The sequence below is a fragment of the Arachis hypogaea genome, chromosome 20, assembly GCF_003086295.3.
Source record: "Arachis hypogaea cultivar Tifrunner chromosome 20, arahy.Tifrunner.gnm2.J5K5, whole genome shotgun sequence".
NCBI lineage: Eukaryota > Viridiplantae > Streptophyta > Magnoliopsida > Fabales > Fabaceae > Arachis > Arachis hypogaea.
Window position 1 is genome coordinate 129909975 of NC_092055.1, and position 10311 is coordinate 129920285.

The window sequence follows — 10311 nt, forward strand, 5'->3', positions numbered from 1 at the left end:
GCTGAAGTAGAAGATGAAAAAATAAAAAAAGAATAAGAGAAAAAAAAAATACAATAATAAATTTGTATAATCACAATGAAAAAAGGAAAGAAAGGTGGTGGCTATTGTGGAGTGGTGGTGAACATATTTAAATGTGGCCTATATAACCACTAATAATTGAATTAACTTAATTGAATTTAATGATCAAAATACTTAGTCATATAGTATGACCACACATAAAATATTATTAATAGAGTTAAAATTTGTCTATTTAATAAAAAAACGTAACACCTTTTACTTAATGATATGACTGTTATAAATCGGTTATATGTTATAATTCTGTTATAAATGTTATAGATCGGTTATCAACAACAATCATTAAAATAGATATTAAAACGTTCAAATGCGCTATTACTCTCCGTTTAATGATAAAATTACTTGGAGACTCAACAATTATCTGAAAGAGTAAGAATGTTGTTCAAATTGTTGCAAATTGCAAAGCCTATTATTCACTTAATGACTTGAGCGTCAGAGTGTCTTTTGCAGGTATTCACTCCCTTGTTCTCTTATTTTCGACGTATAACTCATCTCGACGGAAAGTTTCTAGAAACTCATCGGCGGATGAGCTATGCAGCGGCCAACCTCCACAGAAACAATTGGTGCCCACCGTGGGGTCTAGAAACAAAAACCCTTCTTTCTTTAGGTCCTAATCACTTTGACTCCCTATGATGGCATGGGAGATAAAACAAAAAAAAAAACACGTCAAGAAATTCCGATCTATGATGATAGTGAACGATGCTTCTGATCCTATTTTATGTCATTATTTTTCTATCTTTTTAGACGGTCTTGCACTTGATTGGTTTTCATCTTTGCCTGCATGTTCAATTTTACGCTTTTAGGAGCTAGCTAAGCAATTCAAAGATTAGTTCGCTGCATCTTCCATCTATCTACATGATTCTGACTATCTGAACACTATCAAGCAAGGTCAGCACGAAAGTTTAAGGGAGCATGTCACCTGTTTCACCAAAGTAGCTATGGGCATCTCAAACCATCACCCTAAGGTACATCTGCATGCTATAAAAAGTGGACTTCGTCCCGAAAAGTTTCAAGAAGCCATCATAGTGGCCAAACCCAAAATCTTGGCTAAGTTTCGAAAGAAAACCAAGGGTCAAATGGAAATTGAAGAGTTGTACCAAGCTCAAAAATCCGAGAAGAATCAAAACAACAAGGATGACGATAAAACTCGGGACAACAAGAAACCTTTTTGGTTGACACCGCGTTACGAATCTTATACCCAGTTCAACACCAAAAGGGAGGAGATCATCAAAGAAATACTAAATTTAAAGCTAATAAAACCTCCTCGAAAGGCTGGAACCTACCAAGATATGAATAATGTGGACAAGACAAAGTACTGTGCTTTTCATCAAAAACACCGGCACATTACTGATGAGTGTGTTGTAGCCAAAGACTTGCTCGAGCGCTTATCTCAGCAAAGACATCTGGACAAATACATCGATAGCCACATCCAAAAGCGCAACACATATCAATCTGACTTATCTTCTGCAGGTCAATCTTCTCGGGATAAGGACATAGCATATACAGCTCAGCCCAATCAACCCCGAGGTGTGATTAATTGCATATCTGGGGGCTTCACTGGAGGTGGAGCATCAAGCTCTGCTTGTAAATTCACTTACCGAGCTATGCTCGCTGTAGAAAGCACCAACAACAATCATCAAACTTTGCCCATCTTCCCTGAAATGACGTTCCAACAGTCCGATTTCAATTCAACCGAACTTAATTTAGACGACCCAGTCGTCATCTCTATTCAACTAGGAGACCTAATAGTTCAGAAAGTCTTGCTGGACCCAGGAAGCAGCGCCGATGTTCTATTTTACTCCACATTTAAGAAAATGAAGTTGAGTGATAACATATTGGTGCGCAAAATTAAACTCCGCACAACTTAACCAGCAAGTGCACCGGGTCATCCAAGTAATACCTCAGGTGAGTTAGGGTTGATCCCACGAAGATTGTCGGATTGAGCAAGAAATGGCTATCTTGTAAATCTTAATCAGGCGATTAAAAAAGATGGTTGTTTGTTTAAAAGCATAAACGAAATAATAAGAACGAGATAACAGATTAGTGTAAAAGCAATGATGGATAATTAGTTAAGGCTTCGGAGATGCGTATTCTTTCCGAATTAACTTTTCTTACTATCTACTTCAACAATGAACGATTCATTCAATGGCAGCCGTAATTGACTAACTCATGTAGCATTCTCATCAAGTTAGTCTCTTCTGAACCATAGCAGTCCACCATATCCGAGAAACTCATGTAGCATCCTCATCAAGTTAACTCATGGCTTCCCACCATAGTCGAAGGTGAAGACCTAAGCAATCCACTCCCCTTCGCGATCCTACTCAAAATGCCACAGACAAGGTCGGATCTTCCGGATCAGGGAACGCTGCTTCTCATACTCTAGCCTTGATGCCACAGAAACCTCAGTAACCCACGGTCAACCGGATTATATGTCATATATCCAAAGTCGCCCAGGCACGCTCTTGGAATCCGCAGTGCATTCTCTAGCTTGTGGTTCAATGCTATCGAGGCAAGAATCACACGGAACCCATATAGAACAAGGATGATTGTCACGGGTCATCCTCAATTCATGAGATGAAGAACAAAAATGCACAAGAGAATGGAATCACATGCATATTGAAATAGAACAATAATATTAGTAATCCATGAGAATCAGCAGAGCTCCTAACCCTAACTTAGGAGGTTTAGTTGCTCATGCTTTTACAGAAAATAGTGTAATGTTTGAATGGGGGAGGAAGAAGATCCTAAACATGGGTGATCTCCTCCTTAAATACTAATCTAATGACTAAGGATTACAAAAAATAAGATAGTCTAGGTTGATACTGCGAAAATCCACTTTCTGGACCCACTTGGTGAGTGTTTGGGCTGAGCTTGGGGTGAATCCACGATTTGGTACTCCCTTTTAGGCGTTGGACGCCCTCCTAGCTTCTTTTTTGGGCGTTGGACGCCAGCTGCTCCCTTTTGGGCGTCCAACGCCAGGAATGGGGTTGGTAGTTGGCGTTGAACGCCAGTTTTGGATCTTCAATTCTAGAGATAAGTATGGAATATTATATATTTCTGGAAAGCCTTGGATGTTAGATTTTCAATGTCATTAAAAGCGCGCCATTTGGAATTTTGTAGCTCCAGAAATGCTCCTTCGAGTGCATGAAGGTCAAAATCTGACAACATCTGCAGTCCTTTCTCTGTCTCTGAATCAGACTTTCCCAAAACTCCTCAATTTCATTCAGAATTTACCTGAAATCATCATAAAATACAACAACTCAAAGTAGAATCCAAAAATGTAAATTTTGCAGTAAAACCTATGAAAACATAGTAAAACTTAAGCAAAACATAACTGAAATGATATGAAAATGATGCCAAAAAGCGTATAAAATATCTGCTCATCAGAATACCAAACTTAAACGGTTGCTTGTCCCCAAGCAACCAAAAACAAAGTAAGATCAGCAAGAAGAGAAGGATACAATAAATCTCAGCATTTTTTAAATGAAGCTCAGTTCCAATTGATAAGCGGGGCTTGTAACTATTCACTTCTGAACAGTTTTGGCATCTCACTATCCTTTGAAGCTCATAAGTGTTGACGTCTTTAGGAATTCAAAATCTGGATGATATTATTAACTTTCTTAGTTTAGTTCTTTTTTATTCTTGAACACAGCTTCTTTTAGAGCCTGGCCGTGACCTTAAGCGCTTTGTTTTCCAGTATTACCACCGGATACATAAATGCCACAAACACTTAACAGGGTGAACCCTTTCGGATTGTGATTCATCTTTGCTAGAATCCCCATCCAGTGGTGTCCAGAATTCTTAGGTACACTCTTTTGCTTTTGGAATCATGACTTTAACTGCTCAGTCTCAAACTTTTCATTTGACACCTTCACACCACAAGCATTTAGTTAGGAGAGGAGCTCAATTGAACTTTTTAGGCCAAGATTTAGTTTCTTTTAGGCCCTCCTAACCATTGATGCTCAAAGCCTTGGACCCCTTGCTCTTGCTTTTTGATTTAAAGAGCTATTGGCTTTTTTCTTTTTCTCTTTTACTCTTGCCTTTTGCTTTAAAGAGCTATTGGCTTTTTCTTTCTCTCTCTCTCTCTCTCTCTTTTTCATTTTTTTCTCTTTTTTCTTTCTTTTTGCTGCTTTTTCTTGCTTCAAGAATCAATAGTTGGATTTTTCAGATTACCAGTAATACTTCACCTTTTCCATCATTCTTTCAAGAATCAACATTCATTACTCCAACATCAAACATGCACTGTCTATTCATGCATTCAGAAAGTAAAAGTAATGCCACCACATCAATTAATTGGACTATTCTTATTATATAACTCAAGTTCATGCATCTCACTTCTCTTTTTCGAATAAATTTTTTCTTTTAAGTATGGTGAGAGATGCATGAAAATTTCATAGCTTTAAGATAAAACAAAGGATGATTGATGAATCCACATTTTATGGTATTTATTTGCTCTATTTGGATGGATTTCATCAACTTTTCTTGTATTTATCCATTGAAATAGCATAGTTTCATAATTTCTCCCTAAATTGTGCTTGAAAGTGAAAACATGCTTTTTAAGCTTTATAATTGCTAAATTTTATTCACTTTAATTCCATTTGATGCCTTGATGTGTTTGTTGAGTAATTTCAGGCTTAATGATCATGCACTTAGAAACAGAAAACAGATAATGAAATACAATAGAAAACAGGAAAATAACATGAACAAAGGAGGTATGGAACGTGGCCACCTTAGTGACGGCGGCTACTGCTTCCTCTAGAGAATCCAATGGAGCGCTTGATTTCTTCTATGTCACGCCCCTGTCTCTGTTGCTCCTCCCTCATAACTCTTTGATCTTCTCTTATTTCATAGAGGATGTTGGAATGCTCTTGGTGTCCCATCCTCAGCTGATCCATGTTGGAGCTTAATTCTTCCAGAGAAGTATTCAGTTGATCCCAATATCCTTGGAGAGGAAAATGCATCTCTTGAGGCATCTCAGGAATTTCTTGTTGAGGCAGCTCCACATGCTCTTGCTGTAGTTCATGTGCCGGCTCTCTAACATGCTCCATCCTTCTTTTAGAGATGGGGTTGTCCTCCTCAATGGGGATGTCTCCTTCTATGTTCCAACTGAATTGCATAAGTGACATATGAGGTGAGGGAATACCAACCTTGCTTGGGTAGAGGTCTTTTCTACCACCTTGTACAATTCTTGAGGTATCACCTCATGTACCTCCATCTCATCCCCAAGCATGATGCGGTGAATCATGATGGCTCGGTCAATGGTCTCTTTGGACCGGTTGCTAGTAGGAATGATAGAACATTTGATGAATTCTAACCATCCTTTAGCTACGGGCTTAAGGTTAAGCCTTCTTAGTTGGATAGCTTGCCGTGCGCATCCCTTCTCCACTGTGCTCCTTCCACACAAATGTCTAAAAGGACTTGGTCCAGCCTTTGATCAAAATTGACTCTTCTAGTGTAAGGGTGTGGGTCTCTTTGCATTAATGGTAATTGGAGCGCCAACCTTACACTTTCTGGGCTGAAGTTCAAGACGCCCTCGGACCATAGAGTGCCAATTTTTGGGGTGTGGGTTCACACTAGTGTCATAATTTTTTGGTGACCCACGCATTGGCATAGAACTCTTGTACCATTAAGATTCTAACTTCTGGGATAGGGTTAGTCAGAAATTCCCAATCTCTTCTCCGGATTTCTTGTTGGATCTCCGGGTACTCATTCTTTTTTAGCCTAAAGGGGACTTAATAAATCACTATCTTCTTTGCCACTACTTCATAGAAGTGGTCTTGATGAGCCTTAGTAAGGATCTCTCCCTTTTCCAAGATTCGGAGGCAGAAGCTATGGCTTTTCCTTTCCTCTTTCTAGAGGATTCTCCGACTTTGGGTGCCATAAGTGTGAATGGAAAGCAAAAAGCAAGGCTTTTCTAACACCAAACTTAAAAGCTTTGCTCGTCCTCGAGCAAATATGAACAAAAAAAAAGAAGAGAGTAGAAGAAGAAGAGAAATAGTGGAGATAGAGGGAGAGATGAATTCGGTCAAGTAGGGGGTAGATGGTGTATGAGGGTTGTGTATGTGTGGGTATGAAAGGGTGATGGAGAGGGTATTTATAGGGGTTTGTGTTAAGGTTCGGTTATGGAGAGGGGTAATTGGAAGGGAAATGTTTTGAATTTGAAGTGGGTGGAGTTGGTGAGAATGGTTGGATGGTAGTGATGAAGGGTGTTGGGAAGAGAAAAAGGTGATGTGGATGTGATTGGTTGAGGGTGTATGGGGAAGGGTGTATATGGAGAAGATGGAAAGTAAGAAAGAGAAGAACGTGGGGTAGGTGGAGATTCTGTGGGACCCACTGATCCTGAAAGGCTACGGAATTTGAATTCCCTGCCCTCTTATTGGCGTTGAACGCCCAGCTTCTGCTCCCTGGCTGGCATTCAATGCCAGCTTCTTTCTCCTTCTTAGGGGTTGGACGCCCAGCCTCTGCTCCCTGGCTGGCGTTCAACGCCAGCTTCCTGCTCCATCTTGGGCATTGAACGCCCAGCCTCTGCTCCCTAGCTGGCGTTCAACGCCAGCTTCCTGCTCCATCTTGGGCGTTGAACACCTTCTAGGGACTCCTCCCTTGGCATTCAATGCCAACTTCCTCACCCAATTGGGGCGTTGAACGCCCCTCTTTTCTCCTTGTCTGGTGTTCAATGCCAGCAAGGGATGTTTTCCAGGGTGTTCTACTTCTATATCTGAACGTCTTTATCTCTGTTCTGACTACTGCACATAATCACAAACTCTAAAAAGACACAAGTATGAAAATAAACTAATATTAGGTAAATAAACTTAAGGAAAAAAAACAGGAATATTCTAGTTATGGTTGGGTTGCCTCCCAACAAGCGCTTTTTTAACGTCACTAGCTTGACGGTTAGCTCCTTTACGAAGATGGATAGGGGCTTAGAATGTCACCCCTTACGGTGAACTTCTTCCCTGTACTCTCATGGAAGAGCTCCACGTGTTTTAGAGACATGACTTTATTCACAGTGTGTGGAATCACTGGGCTATCTGTGAAGACAACTTTCATGCCAGGTGAGAGCCCTTCAGTGGGAATTTTCTTATCCCTCCAGCCTTTAGGTACCTTCTTTTTAGTACCCTTATTCTCAGTGCTTGTGGATGGTTTCACAACACCAAACTTAGATTTGGTGTCTGGTGGCTCTATATAGCTCTGCACTGAAAAAGAGGGTTGAAACACTAAGTGTTTCATAGTTGTCTCTCCCTTAGGGAAGGATTTAGGATTGGGCATTTTGAATAAGATGTGGTCCTCCTATAATTGCAGGGCTAGCTCTTCTTTTGCCACATTATGGCATTGGTTGTAGCCAAGAAAAGTCTTCCAAGGATGATGGATTCATCCTCGTCCTCTTCAGTATCTAAGATTATGAAATCTGCAGGGATGTAGAGGTTTTCAACCTTTACCAATACATCCTCTACCATGCCATATGGCCTTTTTAGTGACTTGTCTGCCATCTCCAATGAGATCTTGGCAACTTGTACTTCAAAGATTCCCAGCCTCTCCATTACAGAGAGAGGCATGAGGTTTATGCTTGACCTTTGTTCACATAAAGCCTTCTCAAAAGTAATTGTCCCTATGGTGCAGGGAATTAGGAAGCGTCCGGGATCCGGTAACTTCTGAGGTAGTTTTTGCTGAACCAAGGCATTGAGTTCCTTGGTGAGCACTGGAAGTTCTTCCTCCAATGTCTCTGTTCCAAATAATTTGACATTCAACTTTATTAGAATTCCTAGGTACCGAACAATTTGCTCTTCCCTTGTTTCTTCTTCCTCATCAGAGGAGGAGTATTCTTCAGATTTTATAATCTTCAACCAAGCATTCAAGGGAACCTCTATGGTCTCTTCATGAGCCTTGGTCTCTTTCAGTTCTTCAACAAGGGGACCCTTAGTGGGCGTTGAATGCCCAGCTACTCCTATTGTGGCATCCAACGCCAGGATTTATCCCTCTTTGGGCGTTGAATGCTCAGCTTCTACTCCATTACTAGCGTTCAACGCCTTAAAATACTCCTCTTTGGGCGTTGAATGCCCAACTTCTCCCTTGCTAGGGTTCAACACCAGCTTCTCCTCTTCAGTTTCGGCCTCAACTTCTACAGTGATGGCCTTGCACTCTTCTCTTGGGTTTACTTCAGTGTTACTAAGAAGAGTGTTAGGAGGGGTCTCAAGGATTCTCTTACTCAGCTGACCAATCTGTACCTCTAGATTCCTGATGGAGGATCTTGTTTCAGTAATGAAACTATGAATGGTTTTAGAGAGATTGGAGACTATAGTGGCTAGGTCAGAGAAGCTCTTCCTAGGAGTCTCCATCTATTGCTGAGAAGATGGGAATGGTTTATTATTAAACCTATTCTGATTTCTTCCACCTTGATTGTTATTGAAACCTTGTTGAGGCTTCTGTTGATCCCTCCAGGAAAAGTTGGGATGATTCCTCCATGATGAGTTGTAGGTATTTCCATAAGGCTCATTATTGGGATTTCCTGAGAAATTCTCCAAATAGTTAACCTCATCTACCATGGGTTGATCTAGATCATATGCCTCTCCTTCATGGGAGGCTTCTTGAGTGATGTTAGCTGCAGCTTGCACTCTAGTCAGATGCTGGGAGATCATATTGACCTGTTGGGTCAGGATCTTGTTCTGAGCCAATATGACATTCAGAGTGTCAATCTCTAGGACTCTTCTCTTCTGATCTACCACAGTGTTTACAGGATTCCTCTCAGAAGTGTACATGAAAATTGGTTATTAGCAACCATGTCAATGAGTTCCTGTGCCTTTTCAAGTATTTTTTTCAAGTGGAGTGAACCACCAGCAGAGTGGTCCAATGCCATCTTCGACATCTCAGAAAGGCCATCATAGAAGATATCTAGCATGGTTCATTCTGAAATTATGTTGGGAGGGCACTTTCTGATTAATTGCTTGTACCTTTCCCAGGCTTCATAGAGGGATTCACCCTCTTTCTGCCTGAAGGTCTGAACTTTCACCCTGAGCTTGCTTAGCTTCTGAGGTGGAAAGAACTTGGTCATGAATGCATTGACCACCTTTTTTCAAGAGTCTAGGCTTTCCTTAGGCTGAGAATCCAGCCATAACCTAGCCCTATCCCTTACAGTAAAAAAGAAAAGCATAAGCTTGTAGATCTCAGGAACCACTCCATTAGTCTTGACAGTATCACAGATCTGCAAGAAATCAGAGATGAATCTGTTGGGATCTTCCTATGGAAGTCCATGAAATTGGCAGTTCTGTTGAACTAAAGTGACCAGTTGAGGCTTCAGCTCAAAGTTATTTGCACCAATGGCAGGTATAGAGATGCTTCTTCCATAGAAGTCAGAAGTGGGTACATTAAAGTAACCTAGGACCATCCTTGCGTCTCCTCCACCATTAGGATTGGCTTCCATGCCTATAATTTTAGCTTCTTGTTCGAAAAGCTCTGTGAAGTTTCCTTCGGAGTGTTGTGCTCTTACTTGTTGTAAATGCCTCTTTAGAGTCCTTTCAGGTTCAGGGTCAGGATCAAAGAGAGATTCTTTATCTCTGTTCCTGCTCATAAATAAGAAAGAAGAATGCAAGAAGAAAAGAAGAAAAGGATTTTCTATGTCAGAGTATAGATGTCCTTTGAGAGAGTTAGAAGAGAAGAAAAGAAAAGAAAGATATCTTTTAGGTTAAAAGAGTTTTCGAAAATTAATAGAGAGGGAGGAGGAGATATTTTTGAAAATAGAAAAGAAAAGAGAGATGAAGTTTTCGAAAAAGAAGAAAGAGAAAATAGTTAGAAAGTTTTGAAAAGAAGAAAGAGAAAGGAAATAGAAGGAGAATAAAATAAAATAAGTAACTAACTAATAAACAAGAATTGAAAATAAAAGATTTAATTTTGAATTTTTAATTTCAAAAGAAAGTAAAGGTTTGGAATTTAAAAGTTTTAAATTTAAAAAGAAGATAAGATAAGAAGGACCTAAAGTAAGAAGATATGATAAAGATTTGAAACAGATTTGCAAATATAAGATTTGAAATAAAAATATTTAAATTTGAAAATTAAATTTTAAATTTTAAATTTTGAAATTGAATTTTTAAAAATTGAATTTAAAGTAAGATAAGATAGGATTTTTGAAATTTAAATAAAGATAAAATAAAAGATTTGAAAAAGATATAAAAAGATAAGATTTGAAATTCAAAATTTAAACTTTACTAATAAGAAAACACCAAACTTAAAATTTTTAAATCAAGA

General features: G+C 39.5%; 1 non-coding gene across 1 annotated transcript; it reads left to right on the forward strand.

Moving 5' to 3' along the window:
* The first annotated feature begins 8979 nt into the window (after positions 1-8979).
* LOC112787813 (small nucleolar RNA R71) lies at positions 8980-9088 on the forward strand. The gene has a single exon (XR_003195203.1). It is a non-coding gene; the product is annotated as a small nucleolar RNA R71 (small nucleolar RNA).
* Positions 9089-10311: the final 1223 nt, after the last annotated feature.